This window comes from Melospiza georgiana, chromosome 8, assembly GCF_028018845.1.
Source record: "Melospiza georgiana isolate bMelGeo1 chromosome 8, bMelGeo1.pri, whole genome shotgun sequence".
NCBI classification, from domain to species: Eukaryota; Metazoa; Chordata; class Aves; order Passeriformes; family Passerellidae; genus Melospiza; species Melospiza georgiana.
This window is the reverse complement of record NC_080437.1, coordinates 30831001-30851872: the sequence shown is the minus strand read 5'-3', so window position 1 is coordinate 30851872 and position 20872 is coordinate 30831001.

The following is a 20872-nucleotide window of genomic DNA, read 5'->3' as shown; positions in this document are numbered from 1 at the left end:
AGGGTGTTTAGGTATAGATGGGAACATATTTGTCTACATATATACGTGGTAGCTAAAGTGTATATATATATATATATATATATATATATATATAACCATTGGTTTTATATATTTATATATATATATATATATATAGGATATTAAGATATACCTGAATGTATTCCAGGTATATCCTCATCTTTTGGACTTGCCTGAGAATTTAACCTCAAGAACAGGAGGCAGGAGAGGAAGGAGAGGCAGTGCCCTCCATCCCACACCCCACAGCATCATCATTTCTCTGCTGGCTTCTTGCACCCAGAATATTTTCATTCCTGAGAGCAAACATTGCCAAGAGCTGCATGGGGCAGAGGATTTAATGTTTCTGTGCTCGTGAGCTGTCCAGGAGAACCATCACCCTGCAAGATGCCCAGGGAAGCTATTTTCAGCATTTCCATGGCATTTCCATTTTGTCTGAGCACTCTGGTGCTACTGACCACAGGTTGGTGATGGAGAGATCTGACATGCTTCATCTGAAAAGAAAAAGAGGCTCTGCCAAGCACATTAAAAGCTGGAAAATAACTGGGCTAAATAACACCTTGTTGTATCTGTTCTTTCCAAGCTGGTTTTCCCTTTGGAGTGAACGCAGCCCTGAGGCCACTCTTAGCTCTGTGATCAATGGGGAGAAATGCTGCTCTCAGTTTTACAAATCTAATTATTTTCTTCAGAAATCTGTCTGAAACTAAAAAGCCTCTGACAAAAAAAAAAAAAAAAAGTCCTTCTTATCCCTGGAGCTCAGAGGAATTCAGTCATTGCATGTGAATTGTGTTTATATTGACTGCTTACACGTCTTTGAAACTGGTGTCTTCCAGGTGGCTCTGCAGGAAAACACAGCTCCCTCCAGGCACCAACTGTGAACTCCTTTTATAAGGAAAAATGTTCAACATTGAGAATGCAGGATGAGTTTGTGTTCACAGACACAGGTACATAAAGGGATGCGTGTGCCTAAGATCAGTAATTCAGGATAATGGGGCACAACCCACTCACCCTGGGAATTCTGGTGGAGAACAACATTCCTTGTTCTTTAACACATTTTAAATGCAGTTGGCCTTAAGAATGTTAAACCAAGCTGTAACTTTGTCTCTTTAAAGGGCAAGTTAAGTGTGAATTAAATAAAACAAAATTCATCTGCCATTTTTAAGAATTATGATGTCACAGTAGACTCCCTCAAATACACAATCATCAGTGAAAGAGGCTTCAAAAAAGTTGCCTTGCTTAATTAAGATTTAATTGCAAATCATGAAAAGTGAATCCACTCTAAAATCCTTGAATTGCCTGCCAGACCTACCTCTAAATGTATTATCCTGGAATAAACCGTGTGGAAAATTCATAATGCAAAACCAGCCCACCACCCTGAGCAGGTGTGACCTGCAGGCTGCTGAATGCTGTGATTGCTTCCCACAGATTATCATTTTAGCTACACCTGGGCTGAATGGGCTCTGCTGATGCAGCAGCCTCATGGGTCCTAATGAAATAATTATGGGATAAGAGCACAAAGAAACAGTCAGAGCTTGCAAGAAAACAAACAACTCAAATGCAGGAACAAAGATACTAGATCAGCTTGGGGACAAAAAGCTTTTGTATGGCCTTATTTATATTGCTGGCGTAAATGAAATCTCTTCAGAGCTTTATGCAATATGTTAGATGTAAGTGCAGTCAATGAGAAATGTTAACTGCCTGCTCTGGAGGAAATCACATTAGTTTTACAGGAAAAGGCTTTACATGAAATCTCCCGGTCTTACAGGAAAGAGGGGAAGGCAGAAGAAGAGGTTTCTGCCACCCACCTACGTCTGCAAGTAGGAGAAAACCTAAGAAGTCAATGGGCTTTTCTTTTGATAGGTGATAGAGGCCAAGTTGATTGGTGAAATCCACCAAGAAATAAATATATTCAAAATAAAAATGCACGAGAGCCTCTAAAATATCTGAAGGTTAAAAATTGACATTGAACAGTTCATTGAATCCTTGCAAAATACACTTCTAAGACTGCTCTGAGCAGTGCAGTAGAACATCAGTGAAATGTGGGGTGTGTGAGCTGCACCTCTCAGCCGCTGTGACTCACTCAGGATCTCCCACTGCCAATGGGTGAAATTCAAAGATTTCTACTCTGACAGACCTAAAAGTTACCCACATGTTTAATCCCTGACTTCAAGATGTGACTTTGCAGGACTTGATCTAAAATGTCTTAGCAATAATTATAACTATATAAGTATTTTTTTAAAAAGCATTTTCTATTGTGTAACTTTTAACTAGAAATTGTATTTCTCTGAAATATCTGTTCTAGAGTCAATGAAGAGAAAAAATACTAAGTTTGTATCCTACATGAGTTTGTTGAATTCTTAACACAGAAAACCATTATTTACAATCAAAAATGACTGAGACCCTTTGCTTCAACAAACCAGTCACAATCTCTTAGATACCAGCATACACAACTGGAAATGCTGCAGTAAATTTCTTGAGCCAAGTTCCTTTCTAAAGATCTTAATTGATTTTCTTCCACCAATACAGCTTGTGGTTTGACTCTGGTTTCCACCAGGAGATTTTTTTTTTTTTGTCCCTTGGACTGTATAATTTTCATATGAGTTTAAACACACTTGGAAAAATAAGAAGCTCTGCCTGGGAGTACAAATTGCACTGCTGTGCTTAGTCACAAATGGCTGAGCACAATGAGATTTTACAATAAACCAGAAATGTCTGTGTTTTGTTGTGTCAATAAATGTTCCAGTGATGCTCTTAAAGACAATAAATTACTGGTAATGGAACACTATCCCCAGCATGTAGAAGTCATTTTCCACTTCCAGGCATTCTCAGATTAGGTTTAAATTGCTATTAGAAAATCCTAAATGTGTTTGGTTGAAGGAAATCTTTTTAAAGCCTAGAAATAATCTGGCAGTGGCTGGTTAGAGCAGAGTTAGCAGGAATATTCCTGGGGAGAGCAGTTTACACATATGGAAGGGAACTTGGCTCCAGCAGATCCCTACCACTCACAGAGGGAACAATACACAGAGATTTCAGAGCCTGTAATTTTTTACAGCTGCTCAAATGAAAGGGAACCATGTCAGTGCTAAGGAAATCATTGTGAGTTTGCAGCAGGGCTGGAACTCCTGGTCTGGGCTGCCCTTGGCAGAAATTTCCTCATAATGGTTGTTCTCCAAAAGCTTTTGAGGTGGCAGAATTAATGATGGGCATGGGAAGCAGGGCAGAAGGAGAACAGGGGAAGGGAAGAATCAAAAGTGAAGGAAACAGCAGAAAACCTGGTGTGCAACCATTTTTTGTGAGTAGAGCTGTTGGTTTCCCTGGGCATCCACTGGAATCCATGGTGTATTTATCAGCAGCGCTCGTGTGCTGGTGGATGTTCATGTGCCCAGGCCTGAAGGTGCAAATCCTGGGGTGCTTACACACCCTCTTTCCTTCAGCACTGGCTTTAGCAATAGCAAATCCAAGCAGGACAACCCTCCCCGTTTTTTTCCTTATTAATGGCTGCAATTATAGAGCCCAGAAAAGTGTGTGTATTTATCAGTGAGCAACCTTCAAGACTGCCACACTCGTCCTGGTCCTACACTGAAAAATAAAGAGTTAAGTAGAAGTGCATAGCATTAAAAGGAACTTCTGTATTGACTTTCTGAGGTTTTCCAGAAAGAAATCCACAAGGGACTGAGGGGGAATTTTCTTTGGGACTAATTAGCTTCATGCTCTATGAGAAATACCATTGCTAAACGTAGACTCTGCTGGACTGCACTGCACCTTCTCCCACACTAATGACCCCAAAACATGGGACAAATTATTCATTCCTGATCAATGCATTCAAATTAAAGAATTCATTTCCCTCAGCATAAATCCTGCTTTTTTTCATATTTTAATTTGCTTTGTAGAAGCCTGAAATGAAGGGAGAATAAATTGGTGTTGTTAATGGATATATTTCCATTGGCTGTAGCAGGGTTTGCCCATGGATGTGATGTGTGGCCTGTGGTATGTAAATTAAAAATAAAGGTTACTATTTATTGTCAGAAACCATCAAAACTGGCTGTGCTCCCTTCTGTTTTCTGTCAGTTTTTCAAGCTTTTGTGAGTCTTGTCTAGTCTTAATGTGATAGATAATTTTGTTGTATGTGCAGAGGTCCATGAGCTCAGACATGTAATGTCACACTAATGTATAAACACATGTATTTATATGCAGGTGTGGATACAATACATTCATAAACTGAGATCTGCAGTTTTGCTTTCAATCCTACTAAAAAAAAATATATAATGTATGCACTGCAACTGGACATTTATATTGATTGAGCTTTTCCTGGTGTCTTTATGGACATTTTCCAAGGGAACACAACGAGTAAAAGCATGAAGCTGTGTTAAATGCATTCAGAAAAAGAGGAAGCAAATATGAGCCAGAGGGCTCCCAGCAGTGCTGAAAGTTCTGGCTGTCATGAACTTGCTGCATATTTTTATCTGATATTCCACTTTTAAGGCTCAGAACTTCCCTGGTGTGTTAGTGACAGCTTCTCAGGTCCTAGATGAGCCCTCAGTGGTACATGGGCTGGAGGATTTCCATGGATCTTCCAGGGGAAAGCAGTTCAATAGATTACCTCTTTACACCTGCACTTTCTCAGATGCCTTCATTTTTGCCATTTTATCCAAGTAACACAACGGAGGAGCAAAACTGGCCTGGTGTGAGATGGTTAAAACCAGGAATTAACAGGCACAATGGCAAGGAACTTCCATGGTGGTGTCTGGCAGGTGGAAAAGGAGGAGTGCAGGGGTAACAAAATGCCATCAGCCTTCCCACAGGGCAGAAAAGAGATCAGCAAGGGTCTCCCTAGAGAGGGGAGTTTGGAGCAGCTCTCGGGTGAGATTTCACTCAGTCACTGGGAGCCCTGGTCAGCACCAATCCTCCTCTCAGGGTCCTGGGGGGAGAGATTCAGGCCTTGGATGTTGAAAATTAACTGCAAATAAAGGGAGAGATTCAGGCCTTTGGTATTGAAAAGTTCACTACAAATAACAGAGCCAGTGCTGAATCTAAAGATGCATTTGAAGCCATGAACTGTGAAAGCTAAGCTGAAGCCAGAGCTTTTCCTGACAGCGTTAAAAAGGCTTAGTTTGGCAACAAGAGATTTTCTTTTTCTTTAATGTAGCAGAGTGCAACACAATGGATAAGACCACAGAAGCCATGAAATCGAAAAATGTGATTTGCTGAACACTTTAAAAACCTTCAGTACATCCATCTTTATCCAGGGAGCAGCCCATGAGCAGGAGAGTATTTCTGCAAAGGGAGTGAAGGGATTCCTCTGTGCATGACATCAAAGGTATTGAATTTTCACTCTATAACATTTTTGCCTTTCTGGAAAGGAAAGAGAACTTATGTAAAATCAGGATTCTGTGACATGGAGTATCTTCTTTGTCATGCAATCCTGGCTTTATATAATAAATATATATTTATATAATTAACATATATTTATACAATACATATTTATATAATATCTAATAGTATAATTAATATATGTTTTATATAATTATGTAATTGATATATGTTTATTTATATAATAAGCGTGTAGTATTAATGTAATAAACATAATCCTGGCTTTTTTTAAAAGTTATGTAAAGTTTATAGCTTATAAGTTATATAGTTACATGCTATAGTTAATAGCATATTGTTTATATATAGTTTAAAGTTTTATAGTTTTATATCATTTTTCCTTCCAGTTTCCTGTGTAAACAAAGGCAGTCACAGAGCAAATATTTAGGAACAGCTTTTCCAAAGTCATAAATCCTTGTAGCTCCTCTGCTCTACAGGGCAGCTCACCACAGCTGGTGTTTGGACCCAGGGCAGGTCAGTTAATCCTTGTGAAGTTTAAACATCCCAGGGGAGGGAGGTTGCACAGTTAGATATTGAGATCTGACAAAGGCTCAGCATCCCAAGTGTGAATTTGGGTGGGGGTTTCCATCCTGCAGGTGTGGGGTGGAGGGGCCCCACCTGCAGCCCCCGTGCGACGCCGCCTGGGCGCTCTATCACTCTATTTGACATCTCCAGACACCAGATTTTCCCTGCAGGAAGAGTCACTGTCAATATTTATAGAGCCCGGTGAGACCTCCTCGCTGATGGAAAGTGTTTCACCATTATGAGTTTCCAGCTCTCCAGTGACATCTGATGAAATCATATTAAAGGTAATTATATCTGAGGGGCGCACGTCTAAGTTTTAATGAGCCTTTGTTGTTATTCATTATCTGATTTCTTCATTTTCATTTTCTAAAGGTTTGTTTGCTTCATTCAGCTAAATTAAGGGAGAACCACGTTCATAGTCTCTTCAACTTTCAGATCCTTCACTGTGTTTTATGACTGGGCTGGTGAATATTTTTGCACACAATTTTCTGATTTTTACCTTCTAGGGACTCCAATCATATGTGAGAAGTTATGGACAAGAATAGCTTTATGAATAATAAACAGCCCCAGGTTTACAGGCTAGGATTTTTTGGTTTTTATTAAAGGAAATTCTTACATAAAGAAAGCTGGTTTTGCCTTTTCAGAAGTGTCTGAAGTTAGTGGGACAAAATCCAGGCATTACAGATGCTTCACACGAGAATTATGTGCAGATTTAAAGCAGAAATCCCATTTTGACCACATATTCTGGACTGAAAGGGAAATGGACTGAGCATCACACTGACTTGTACTAAAGATGAATATCTGCTTTGGCTTAATTCATTATTTAAAGCCCTGACATGGGAAAAAGGCTCTGGATTTTAACAGGAGAGCATTTCTTCATTCAGTTTTTCCTTCTCTTTCTGTGCCTTTTCCATGAGGAGTCCAGGTAAGATATATCCACTGAAAGCAGCAAGTTTTACCTATAACCATAATTATGATTATAATTATAATTAACTATCTAGATTCCTTGCAATAAAGAAGGTGAAGAAGTGATGCCAGTTGCTTCCCAATAACTGTTCCTGATTTCTGATTAAAATTCCTTTTCCAGAGGAAATTAAGCATGCTTTTGAAATTCTACATTGTGAACAATCATAAGAAAAAGCTTCTGATAAGAAATATGAAGCACCAAAATATTAATGACCTTTTTCACCTCCTGGGCAGTTTTTCAACATTGTATATATGTAACTGGTTATTTTTTTGAAATAAATATTTTTAATTTCCTAAATCAAATAATGCTTTTTAAAATGCAAAACCTTTTTCCTGTTTTTGCTTAGATTTTCATGTAAGTATATAGTAGCAGATCCCTCATAACTTTAAGATACAGGCAAACCAAGGATCTGAGGATCAAGCTCCTGTAATCTTCAAGTGTTCTGGAAATTCAGAATTCAAATCTTGATATTTCTAAATAGCCTTTTTTTTTTTTTTTAATAAGCTGGACATCTGAATTCTGGGCTGTTTGCAGTCTCAGTTTGGATCAAATTGTATCTTGAGCACCTCTAGAATTTCACTTGCAATCAAATACTATGTTTTTCTTTCCATATGATTTCTCTTTGTCAAAAATAATCAGGTGCTCTCACTTCTTTGCAAAAAAAAAAAAAAAAACCAAAAAACTCTGATTTAGCTCTGCTTTGAGCCTGCATCTACATGAAAGGAGATTTCAATAGGCTGTCTCCATTGCCTCTATTTTCAAATCACAATATTTGCACAGACTGCCTCTTCACAAGAATAAATAAAAGAGAGAAAGCAAAGCAACAGAAGGAAAATTCGAGGATAAAAGAAATAATTTGCAATCCTAGTGAAGGCGAAGCATCGCGCTGCACCTTTGTTTTTCAGACAACCCAAACCAACTTCAAAGTTAGACTCCAAAGGCAGGATCAATATCCATAGCAACTAATTGCATTTTCTGCACCTGCTGGAAAGTGCAGGGGCTGTGTCCAGCGGCACCAGAGCAGCCAGGCTGCTGCAAGGAGCAGAGCCTGGCTCAGGGCGTGCCTGGGGCGCTCTCTGCCAGCTCCAGGATGCTCCCCTGCTGATCTCGCACTCGTTATGTTGTTAATAGATATACTGCCCTTCCTCTTCTGCTGTTCTTGACACCAAAAATGTTCTCTAAAGAAGAATGAAATAAACTCTGTGCTTGTCCCTCAGCCCGTGAGCACAAAGATCCTGGCACGCAGAAATCGCTGCCTGGTGACCCCAGGCAGGGCCAGTCCCCCTTGCACTCCTGCATGCAGCCCTCCCTGTGCTGTTTGGAGTAAGCAGGTGTTGCTCAGGGCAGGAATTGCCTTTCCATTATTTAGTTATGCAGTGCACGACAAAATAATAAATAAAAATAAATCACTCCCAGTGCCTGGCTGGGGCTGCAGGCTCCCTCCACACCAGAGCCAGCCCCAACAGGGGCTCATCAGTGCCCTTTGCAGCACCTCCATCAGGCACCCCGAGCTGAGCAGGCTGTTACACTGCCCCTGAGCATCACCACCCGAGCACAAACAGCACTGCCATCAGCCATTCAGCAGGGCTGCCTCGGAAATGTTTACAAAAGCAGAACAATATCCTGGAGCTGGAACTGCTCCTCGCGGGTATTGCACAGGCAGGACACTCCCCTTCTTGCTGTTTATCAAATACTGTAATCCAGCTGAATTTCTTTGTGAGACAATAATCCATTCAGTGTAAAAGGCTGATAATATTAGAAACCCTTTTGTGTGTGGTTAGTCCCATTTGATTGCACAGATAACATGTTTCTGTTTCTATTTGTCAGTTTTATATACACAACTTGCAGAGTCAGAAAGAGAGTAGGGTCTGAAATGTATAGCAAAGATCATTAAACAGCAACAAAGGCATCTTTTGAATGTTAACATTTCCTTTCTGGGTCCTGTAAGCCTTGCCAAGGATTGCCTATGGATATATGATCTTATTAAAGCACACTGCTTTTGTGATAGGTGTTTCAAAGGTAACAGATCTTGCTCTTTTTAAAATTTGTTTCTCCCAAAAAAAATTAAATTATAAATGTTACTTAACACTCACCAAAACAATTTGCTTGCTCTGATATAACCCTTGAGCCTTTTGTTACAGCTTTCCAGCCAGTCTTTTCTAACAAGAGAAGCAACATTCACTGGGCAGGCAGAAAAATGAATGTTTGGGCTTGTTATGAATATGAACGCCCTCCCATTCTTAACATAATGCAATTAATAGAACATAATTAATACAATATAATTGAACTATTTACCCTAATTTAACATAACTTAACTTTTACCTATAACAGGCTCATTTTCTGTCCATGTCCATGCTCTCCCTCCATATGTGAGCAGCCCTTGTGGTGAGTATTGCTCTTATCTGCCAACAACCCCAGCCCAGAAAAGCAGAGGCTGCTGCAGCCCCAGGTCACAGCCAAAAGTAAGTGAGAGCTCTGAGAATTCCAGAGTAACAAATCTGTGTGGGGAAGATGGATTTAGGGTGGGTTTCACCCCTCTGTGCAGCCCTGGATCTGCAGAGCATCCCCAGGGGCTCAGCGCTGGTGCTGCCCTGTGCCTCTCAGGAGCCCTGGCCATAAATCCCTGCTGCTCCCTGCCACACTGATTTCTGCTCAAATCTGTGTTGGTAAGGTGGGTTTGGGTCGGGTTTCACCCCTGGATCTGCAGAGCAGCCCCAGGGGCTCTGTGTTGATGCTGCCCTGTCCTGTCCCTCTCAGGAGCCCTGGCCGTAAATCCATGCTGCTCCCTGCTACACTGATTCCTGCCCGGGTTTCTGTCTGAAATGATGTGGGAATTGCCCTGGAGAAGCCAGGGGGAGCGGGAAGAGGGCAGACAGGGAGGACAGGGGAAGGGCACGGTGGTTGCTGTATCTGCTCTGCATCCTCAGCCCCTGCTCTGTGCTCTCCTCCTGAAGCAAACACACAGAAATCCCTGCCAGGTGCAGCAGTGGGGACAGCAAAAGGGACAGCAGAAGGGGACAGCAGAAGGGATCTGCACCCATTCTCCTCCCTCCCCCTCTCAGGAAGTACCCCAGGGTCACACAGTCCCCTCCATGGCCTGGGAATGACACTGAGGAGCGTGTCACCCCTGCTCAGCATCCCCTTTCCTTCACAGCCCCACCAGCCATGCCTGGTGTGCTGGTTGCCATGGCTGGCAGCCATCCTCCTTCCCTGAGCACTGCATTTCCTCCTCCTGCACTCAGGGCAGGCAAAGTTCAGCATCCAGGCAGCATTTGGAGGGGTGGTGAGGTCGGTGCTATTCTGGGACGGGGCTGTGGTGCAGGAGATGACATTTGGTGTGTTTGCATCAGACCTGCCTGCTGCAGTTATAATCAGCCATGCCAGCAGGACCAGGGGCTGGAATGATTCAAGTCCCGTGGCCTCCACCACTGGAACTTAAATTCCACTAAAAATAACAATAAGAGAAGCTGGAGACATTTAAGCAGAAGTCTGGGCCGAGTATAAGCAAGGATGGAAGAGAACAAATAAAAGATTATCTGTCCTTTGAAACACCCCATCTTCCTGCCAATTCAAATATTGACTGGCTGCAGAATAGGAAAAATCACAGCCTGCAGTGGGATGGAAATGGCAGAGTTTGCTTCAGAGATAACTCAGGAAGCAAAAATGATGTTTGGAGGCTTCCATCAAAGACCAGGGCTCCAAAGCAGGAGAAAAGTCACAGTGTGCCTTGAGGGGCATATCTCAGGGATGGTTTTTTTGGTCTGAAATCTGAGTGGAGACATAAATTTCACATCCAGGATGCATTGTGGCATTCAGTATTCATAGATTAGAATATCCTCATTTGGAAAGGACTCACAAGGGTCACCAAGTGCAGCTCCTGGCACTGCTGAGTTGTGACACCAGCTTTAAGGAGTGGTTGTGAAAAGCTCCCTGCTGGTTGTTTCCATGGACATGGTGGGAAATGCAGGGAGAACTGCTCTGCCAGAAGAGAAAACTTGTGCATTTGGGGTATCCTTCAACCAGATCTGCTTTATTTCTCTGTTCCTAACCCTGAAATTGTAACAAACACCTTCCCACTGAGTTCCTGAAGTGATTACCCATCTCACACCACCAGCTGTGCATGGGCTGTGCTTGGTGATATGAGTTTAAAGAACTCCCCTGTCTTCCAACACACCCTGAATTCAGCATTGTTCTGGCTGTGTTAGGGTTTGGTTTGACCATTATTTTAATTGCAGTGTGATGGATGGTGGTTTGGTTTGACTTTTTAAAATGTTGTGTGTGTATCCAGTGACTTTTTGTCAGTGAAAGACAATAAGCTTCAAAATAAGTCTTTCTGTCTGAGATGTTCATTTTTCTAATGCTAGAAAGGCCTGTAGAGATCAATTATGGGAACAAAGAATTGGAATCTAGCTCCTCCTCTGGTATTAATTAAATCTTTTATCCTATGGTGAGCAAACAGCACATTAGGCTTTGCCACAGCCCTCAAAGGTATTATTACCACACTTCAATGGATGAGGGCAAATAATGCCAAGGGAGGCTGTCATTTCCTTTAGGTCATTTTTCCAAATTAAAATAAAAACCAGAGCATAAAATGCCCTGCTCTACATCAGCCTCTCTTGCCATCAGAATTGCATGCAGAGCAATGTGGGCAGCGCTTTTACCCTCCCTGAATGAACAAGGATTGCCAAGGTCTCAGTTTTTACTGCCTGCCTCCCAAGTCGGTTTGGGTGGGCCTGGCTCAGGAACTGACACTTTGTCACCTCCTCTGTCCCTGCTTTGGGCAGTGATTTCCACTGCAGGAAACTCTTTCCACCTCCTGAGGAACAGGGGAGGAACTGCAGAGAGGCAGAGGGAGCAGCAGCACTGCAGACCCAGCCGCTGGTTCTGGCTCTGGCCCTGGGCTCCTATGGGCTCCAAGTCTTCTGTGCCTCTGTTTGCCCATTCATTTGGCCATGATCAAGAAATTTGAGATTTTTCAATACTTCCTATCTATTTTTTCTCTAAAAGGAATGTTAAAATAAAAACTTGTTGCGGTGTGACATGGATAAGAACTGATCAAGGAGCATGTTAAAATCTATGCTCTCTCTGTGACAATGCATGTAGGGCAGCACATCAAATGATCTTTGTGGCCCCTTTTTGCGTTAAACCCAATAACAGATTGGCTATTCTGTGTGAAGTATTTTGTTTTTCTTTCCTTCCCAAACTTCATTCATATCCTCCTGCTCCTGAAGTCCCCATCTAACAATCTCACTGTTCTGGTGTTGCGCAGAATTTTTGAAGGCGTTCTGTGGTTACACTGGCAGAAGAAAGCTGAGGAGCAAACGGGAGGCTTTGAGTCCTTCTCAGCCCAGTGCCGTCTGCTGGCGCTGGGCTTCCCGCAGCAGCGAGGTCTGCTTGCACCATCTAGTGGCTTCAGGTAAGGGATTTGCTATCCCCAGCAAGCCTGAGGAATAAAAACACAGATGAGGTGTTTGCGTCTTCAGGTTGCTTTAAGTGAACATAGGGAATGCAAAAATCACACTTCCTCCAGGAATAAAATGAGAATTTTCTCTTAATCACTTCTTCCCCCCCCCCCCCCCCGAATTTTTTTTACCATTACCACCATTCAAAGAACAGGAAAGCATGAACTTTTAGAAATAAAATAAGGAAAAAAGTAAAAAAAAGTTCTTCCACAGCAATACCAAAGGAATCTGTCCAATCTCACAGCCAGGATCGATATTGTGGAGGTCAGACTGGGATCATTATCACACATTATCCTTCCTTTTGCAGCTGCTTAGGGACAGATTTGCTTCACTCCAGAGAGAAGCAGAGCTGTGAAAGCAAAGCTACAGAGAGTTTTTCATCACTCTTATTGAGTGAATGGAAAGAAAAGCATCTGCAAAGACTTCAGAAGCACAACTGGAATGACAGGAGCTGCATTATTCAGGGATGGAGTCACATTAAAGGTTTCCAGTGAAGAAAATGAGAGTTTTGTTGTCAGTCACTCTGAGTGTGGGAATTCACCTGAGCTTAGCAAACAGCCCCTTGTTCTCTCACCATGGAGATCCAGGGTGATGCCAGAGGATGGAAAGCCTCCAGGAAGAGAGAGGCACTTGACTGTGAAGCTCCAGGTTATGTTTGATGGATGCCTGAGGACTTCTTCAAGTACAGATGAATCATTCCTCTAGACAGCATAACATACCTAGAGAGTAGAACACATCCACTATGAAACACAGGACCTGCTGATCCACCTGCACAGAATTCTCTGTAAATCATATTCTTCACTCAGCATAGCCTTTGAGTCATGGCTGTGCACACCATGGCTTGGAAAGCTTTTCTAGGAATTTAGGCACTTGCTGCTTGCCATGAAGTGTTTGTTTTTAGGGTGCTCCTTGCAGAGGAGCCTATTTGCTTTAACAGACTCTGGGGCTTTAAGACAATGTGAGTTCAACTGGACAATTTTTTGTGCATATTGCTTTCCTCTTGTAAATACAAATTTAACATCCCTTCACTCACTGTGTTCTCTGGGACTAAAAACTAAATTTATAAAGGCAAATAGACCAGAGAGGTTATCCTTAGGTTAATCTTGCAGGAAGGAGCAGAGGTGCATTCCCCAATCTGCAGGGATCCAGAGACCTCTCTGTAGAGCTGAAGGGATGAAAGGATGCTCCTTGCTTTGCCATCTCCAGAGAGCCACACAGACCTGCAGAAGTGAAGGGAGGGCCTTGCAGGGGTTCATGTCCCTCCCAGGTTTGACAGCCATAAATATCAGACCATTGCTCAGCTCTCTCTCAGACATTAGAATCTGCTTTGCTTTGATCTTCTTTCTTTTTCATTAAATAATGTTGCTTCAAGCCCTTCTTGCTATGAAGTTCTCTTGCAGCTGAGCATCCTTCTGTACAGTTTTGACAAATATTTCAGGGAGTGAGCCAGTGAAGCATCTCCTGCAAGGGTCAATTAGTGTCTCAGTGTCTTCTCAACAATAACAGGCATTCAAGTGGGGTTGCTTTTCTGACTGATCTCTTTTCTGCACCTGTTTCATTTTAGTCCTAAGGCAACTCTTGCCTGTGAAGAAGTGATGCTCATGGACCCCTGAGTGCGGATTCTTTTACTATAAATCACTTAATCTGAGCAATATAATAATATGACTATAAACACTCCTATGTATGTACTTCTCTGACACACATGCCTTCTAGTTCAGCCTCATAAAATGTGATGATGATTTGAAATTTTGCAAGTTTATCACATTTTTTTTCCCCCACTCTGGAGAGGGGAAAAGTGATTTCCTTGATCTGTGTTTGTCAGATTATTGCTGTGCTGGGTTACACCACTTTTCCAGCTTTCCAGGCAGCTTCAAGCACCTTGAAAAAGAGCTATCCATCATCAGGAAAGATAAATTAATGTCTGAAGGCTGACAGACTCGTGTTTCCTCAGCGTTCAGAGTTATCCAAGAGATTAATGTACAGAGATATTTATAAAGATATGTCACTGACATATTTTATGAAAATCCTTTCGCTAAGATTTTTCTCCTGAGAAGCTGAGAAGCCTCAGAAAAGAAATGTAAACAATAATTATCTGATGGCTGTGGAATGTGGTTTGGAAGTTGCTTACCAACAGGTTCATCTTTGATTGGTCTCATGTGAATTGTTTCTACTTGATGACCAATCACAGGTCCAGCTGTGTTGGGACTCTGGTCAGTCGCAGGATTTTATTATTCATTCATTATGATTTCTCCTTTCTCTTTCTTTAGTATAGTTTTAGAATATAATATAATATAATATAATATAATATAATATAATATAATATAATATAATATAATATAATATAATATAATATAATATAATATAATATAATATAATATAATATAATATGATATATTATATGATGTGATATGATATGATATAATATGATATAATATAATATAATATAATATAATATAATATAATATAATATAATATAATATAATATAATATAATATAATATAATATAATATAATATAATATAATATAATATAATATAATATAATATAATATAATATAATATAATATAATATAATACAATTCAATACAATACAATTAATATATCAGCCTTCTGAAACATGGAGTCAAGATTCTCATCTCTTCCCTCATCCTGGGGACCCACAAACATGGCCACAAAGATATTTATAATATTTAAGATATTTATAGCACCCAAAGCCAGTGCATTGGTCAGGCATTCACTCACTGATGGGTTGCCCATGCCAAGCGTCCTGAGCTGACCACAGCTGGTGGGGTGAAGTGGCACAGCTGGAGCAGGGCAGACGGGCAGTGCAGACACTTCCTGTGTCATGGAACTCCATGGTGTTGCAGGAGGCTCCTGCATTCACAGCTCCTATTTCACTGAGTTTCCCCTTTCTTGAAACGCGCCGCAGCTGCTGCGCAGATCCCCTCCATCACCCAGTGACACATATTTGTGCACGTGCCATAAGGAGTTTCTCTTTCTTGCTCAGCCAGGACAGGCAGGAAGTGATAAGGGCTGCTTTAGTTACAGAGATGCACTCTGCAGCAGGCATGCAGCTCGAAACTCTCAGATAAATGGGGGTTTAAAGTCCTTATCTAAGATGCTCCAAGGAACCGCCATAATAAAGATAATAAACTCCAGAAATAATAATTATTAAAAGAATTCAAGGAGCCTGACCTCAATCCCATGTTGGGTTTATAATTTCATTATTTTTTCTCACTTTGATAGAGCTGCTTCCCTCTGAAACTGGAAGGGTAACCAGAGACAGGGGCCAAATCTTTTGGTCTCCTTATTTATAACTGAGCTGCTCTGAAAGGTTGTATAGCCCCATGGTGATGCTATTCAAACTAAAAAGCAGGTGAGATTTTAGATCAAAGCAGCATTTGCCAAAGTCAGCCACTTCAAATCCTTCTGTGTGGAGTGGCAAGCTGGAGAATTTTACAGGAACACACTCCCTAATGGTTTTTTATGACACCTTTTTCCAAAGACTGAAATGCTGAGAACAGTTTCTAGCACGGTTTCCCGCTCCCATCACTAAAAGCTATAATTGAACAAATAAAATACCTGACTCTGAAAACACCAGACTTCAATTAAGCTCAAGTCAAAGTGTTTATTGGAACATCATCCCTAAAATCTATTTTAAAGTCACTTGGAGACTGAGTTTAATGACCATCTTAGTTGCTGTGTTTGTAGTGCTGTTATTATTGATGCTGCTGCTTCCCTTTAATGGAAAACAAGGCCAAAGGAGGGAATATATCCATGCTTCTCCAAGGAAGAATTAAATCTCTGACCCATGGCAGGGTGAGCCCTGTCCCAGAGAATGTCACACTCAGGCTCTTCCTGAGGATGCAGGGACATGCTGAGAACTCTGAGACAGGGAGTTCTGTTCAAAGCCAATGGCAAACATAGCCACAAAAACAAATTAATAACCACATGACTGCTTAATGTATGTATAAGACACACCTCAATGTTTGTCTGGCTTTGGTCAAGAAGAACTTGGATTTATTAAGAAATTTCCTTTTCTCCAGAGTCTGTAATCATTTTCCAGGTCAGTGCTGCTGACCTGGAAAAATATCTAGCCCTTTCAAGAGAAAAAAGACAAATAATCAGTAATTTAGGTCATTTTTTTAGGAAAAAACCTTCCCATGCCAGGGCAGTTTAGGCATGAAATAACTCTTCTAAAACCAAGATCAAAGTGATTAATGGCAAAACATATTCTATTTGTCACTTCTCTCCAAACTGATTTTTCTAAAGCACTGTGAGCTTTGCCATGGATATCAAGAAGATCAGAATTCAGCCCTCTCCTTCTTAAACAGCATTTATAAGTGGCTTTTTTAGAAGGCAAACACATGTACCCATGCCAGTCCCTAATCTCTTTGAGCACAAAATGTGTTCATTTCCTTGGCAGAGAAAATTGCTGTAAAAACCATTTCTTGCAGGGAAGACAGAACAGAGGTTCTGTTGGCTGTCAAATGTTAGTCCAAGCGTTCACTATTTATAGACCCATTCAGAAAATCAGACTTCTTAGTGCAGCAAATTATGTCCCGTTCTTGAACTCCAAGGAAAATTCATGAGCCTCCATTTGCTCTCTTATTTCTTATTCCCAGGAAGTACAAGGCTGTGTTGTCACAAGGCTATTTAAACTGTTTGAAAAACATTTTTTTATAAAAAATTACATATATTGCTTTGTCTGAAGTAGATCATACCACTGTTTGGTGTTCTCCTGGGGATATGGAAGAGCTTGGAGTGAGCCTTGGAGAAAGCCAGCCCTCCTTCACCAGCAGTGTGACCTGACAAGTCTCATGTCAGAAGTGACAGTGACAGCATGGGAGGATCACAAAGAGCTTTATCCTTCAGCTCCTTCCCTTCTTACTGACATGAATGGCTCAATTCACAGGGTTATTCAAAGGTGGAAATGCTAAAGCCTTTCCAAAAGCCTTCTCTTCATCATCAGCATTTTGTGCTTCAGCCAAAAATACCACCCTATACTCAGATTTGCTTTGAAAACACTTGCAGCTTTTGGCTGGCAAGTGTATTTGGACCATCCATTAAGCATCAGTGAAATCCAGGCAGCCAGTGCTCTCCTGAGAGTTTGGATGCTTGTGTGAGACACAAACAGCCTAAAACCATGTGCATTATCAAGCTGGTGAGCAGAAGGATTCATACACAACCGAATTCCCCAAACTCCCAAATTCCTTTGGCAGCAACGGCTCCTATTACTTTCCACAAGAAAAGTGTAAAGAGGGGAAAATATTAGAAAGTGAGTGTCTGGTACCCACAGTGAGAACCCCAGCCTGCAGCTCTGGTTCTGTTTCTCAGATCCTTTGCCACGTGTGGCAGAAGGCAGCGAGCGGGTGGCTGTCCCCCACAGGGCACAGATCAGAGCACGATGACAGTCTGCAGAGCACAGCAGATCAAGGAGCTCTCTTCCAGCAGCACATCAAGAACACTGGCAGTTTTATCTGCTGGTTTTGTGGTGTTCTCTCACTCCGTTTTCCTGTTCACACAGGGGTTTGTGGAAGCAGATAATGTAATGAATCAGTGTTGGTAGCATCGTTACCCTGATTTCTCATCAGTGGATGCTTAACATGGAAATTAATTTTTCACTGTCGAATTTCTACTCTTTTCTTCTTGCTTCCCTTTCCCTTCTTGCCCATTGCTTTCCTTTTCCTCTGGATTTTTGTGCATCCTGAAAATGCACACACATAAAGTTTTATGCACAAGATCAGTGTTGGAAGGATTCTGCCCCCAGCCAGACACTGAGAGCTTCATCAGTTTGAAAAAGCCTGAACTAACCTCAAAAGAACTACATTCTATCTACTCAGAGACTGATTTTTTAACTCAAAGAAGGAAAAAAAAAAAGATAATAAAAAAGCTCAGATTCACATGCAAACCCATAAGCACACAAGCCAAGTAACATTTGTTCAAGCACTTCCTAAAACTCTCTAATGAAAACCACGTGCAGACAATCAGTTATTGGCACATACAAGCAATGCATTCATGGACTCCATTGCTCATGAAGGTTTGCACTTCAACCTCAGACTGCTATCCTAAAAATATTGGCTTCATATATGAGAGATCTGCTGTCTTCACATAGCTATGATTTGCTATATGAGTGATGGAGAAAATTCCTCGTATTTCCACTGCTATCTGTGCCTGTGTACTTTAAGAAACAATTGAAATTTATCCTGAGCAACTTCATCTCCCTTGCTCTGTATGTAAATGCAGGCTGCCATGTCAGATGGCTTGAAAAATATTTTTTCTACATATGAGTGGTGCATAAGGTGAGGAAGAAATGGAAATACAGCCCAACTAAATACTTAAAGTTGGACTCAGAATATAGCATGTCCTGGCAGAACATGCTGAATACAGCCTGTGGAGTTGCTTATTAATAGTAATAACAACAACAACAAAATATTGTTGTTACTTATATATAAGAATAATAAATTTTCAGAGTGTTTCATTTATGAAAGCCAGGTTAAATTATAAGACCCATCCTTCTAGGTTCACAAAACACTCAGATTGCATGCAACAGCCACACATGCTCCATTTGATGCTCCCTGTGGTCTGGAAATTAGGGTCACAAGGTATGCTGGGAACCTGGAAGCAATGGGGACTGCAGGGACTGCTCCCAGCTGGAGTCCCAGCCTTGGCCTGTGCTGGGCCTGCCACCACACATGCAATTAGCATTCATTATATGGCAGTGTTTTTGTGATGTGGGTGCATCTCCACCTGGAACAAGTTGAAAAAGCATAAAAGCCATCAAAGTGTTATCAGATGTTATCAAAATGGAGCCCACTAAAATCTGGACTACATCTGAATTACTGGCACACAGATGACAAGTCCTACATCCCATTAAGAATTTCCTGAGTTCTCAGAATTACTGCTCGTGCAAAAGATGCTTGTGAACAAAATGTCATCCTTTGAATGACAAAGCAGAGGATGAGAGGAATGTTTCTGATGGTTTCATTAACGGCTTTTCAATCCAGACCCTGTATCTTCTTTCTGACACGGTTTTATCTCTCTTAATCAAGGAGGATTCCTTGCACAGACTTTCTGCCCTGCTGTGGCTGCTGGTGGTGAGACCCGTGCTGGAGCCCATCACCCGTGCTGGTTTAAGAAGGGCTCTCCAGCCAAGCTGGCTGCACAAACCTTCCCAAGCCACACCAACCAGCCCCCACTGTATTTTCAGTCTCAAGCATCTCTTCACCATATTTATGTCTACACAGAAAATGGCTTTTTCCTCCACTGCTGCTGTCATTTCCTAACCCTCCTGCCCAAAGATTATTTTCCACCCCTTCCACTCATTCCTATGGTTGTTTCCCTGTGATTCCCAGAGCAGGGATACCCTGCCCTCTGCTCCTAAGTGCTCGTGACAGCTGCCATCTTGGCCCAATCAAGGGTGATTGATCCAGCATCCTTCAGCATCAAGTGCATTTGATCTGTAAAGCTCTCCAGCTGGGGCTGTAATAACTCATATCCGCTGTGGGTTACACATCAAGCAGCTCCTTCCCCATCAGTCACGTCTTTCCTGATAGAAGAGTTCTTCAATGAAGCCCCTCACATCTAATCCGCCATCTCATGCAGATCCTGATGGGGAAAATTTATGAAAAGCAATATTTTGTACTGCTTTGAAGCAAACAAAGCTGGTCTCCATGTCAATTTTGTTGGATAAAAACTTCTGTGGGCAGAGACTGTAAATTCTTCCAGGACTTAGTCCATGATAAGAACAGTCAAATCATAAATATTTATGCACTAAATGAGCCATTAGTCACTACTTTGTTTCATTTTCATTAGCTGTGACTATATTTACTGTATTTACATTCAGATCCTGCTCTGCAGTGTCACTGTCAGCCCAAAGCTGCTGCTCTGCCATCTGGAAACTGGTTCCCAACTCTGAGTAAGAGAACCAGGACTGGAAATTCCTGTTTGTGGGATCACTGTTTCAGTACACCTGAACAGAAGACATAAATACATTTTTATTCCTGACAATGCAATGTGTGTCCAACTCTCCACCCTCCTTTAGGTTCATGACACAAGCCAAATGACCACTTTACTTTTACTGCAGACTGGTTGAGTGGTGTTGCCTAAATCACAGTTTTTGGTGATATGTTTTGCACAATCAGACTGAACTGGTTTGCCTACCTGGCACACAAATATGAAACTAAATATCTATTTAGGCATTAGGTTTGCTGAGTGGCTTTTTAGCTCTGCAGCAATGTGTTTCTATGCATTCCAGGCATGGAAATCAGGCCAGAACAGGATGGACAGAATACCTCCTGACTCTGAGGGATAGCAGGTTGCAAAGGAAGAAAACAAGAACAGCAAAATCTGTAGAGAGGGTTCTCCTCATCTCCCAGTTTAGAACTCAGTGATCATCAAGCCAGAATTATTATCTTTGGATTTAATTGTTTTTAATGTTTTTCTTTCATGGTTTTGTCCCATCTCTCATTGATCTAATGGGAACTTTTAATTGCCACATCCTCCCATGACAAGGAATAGCTATGGCTTAATTATATC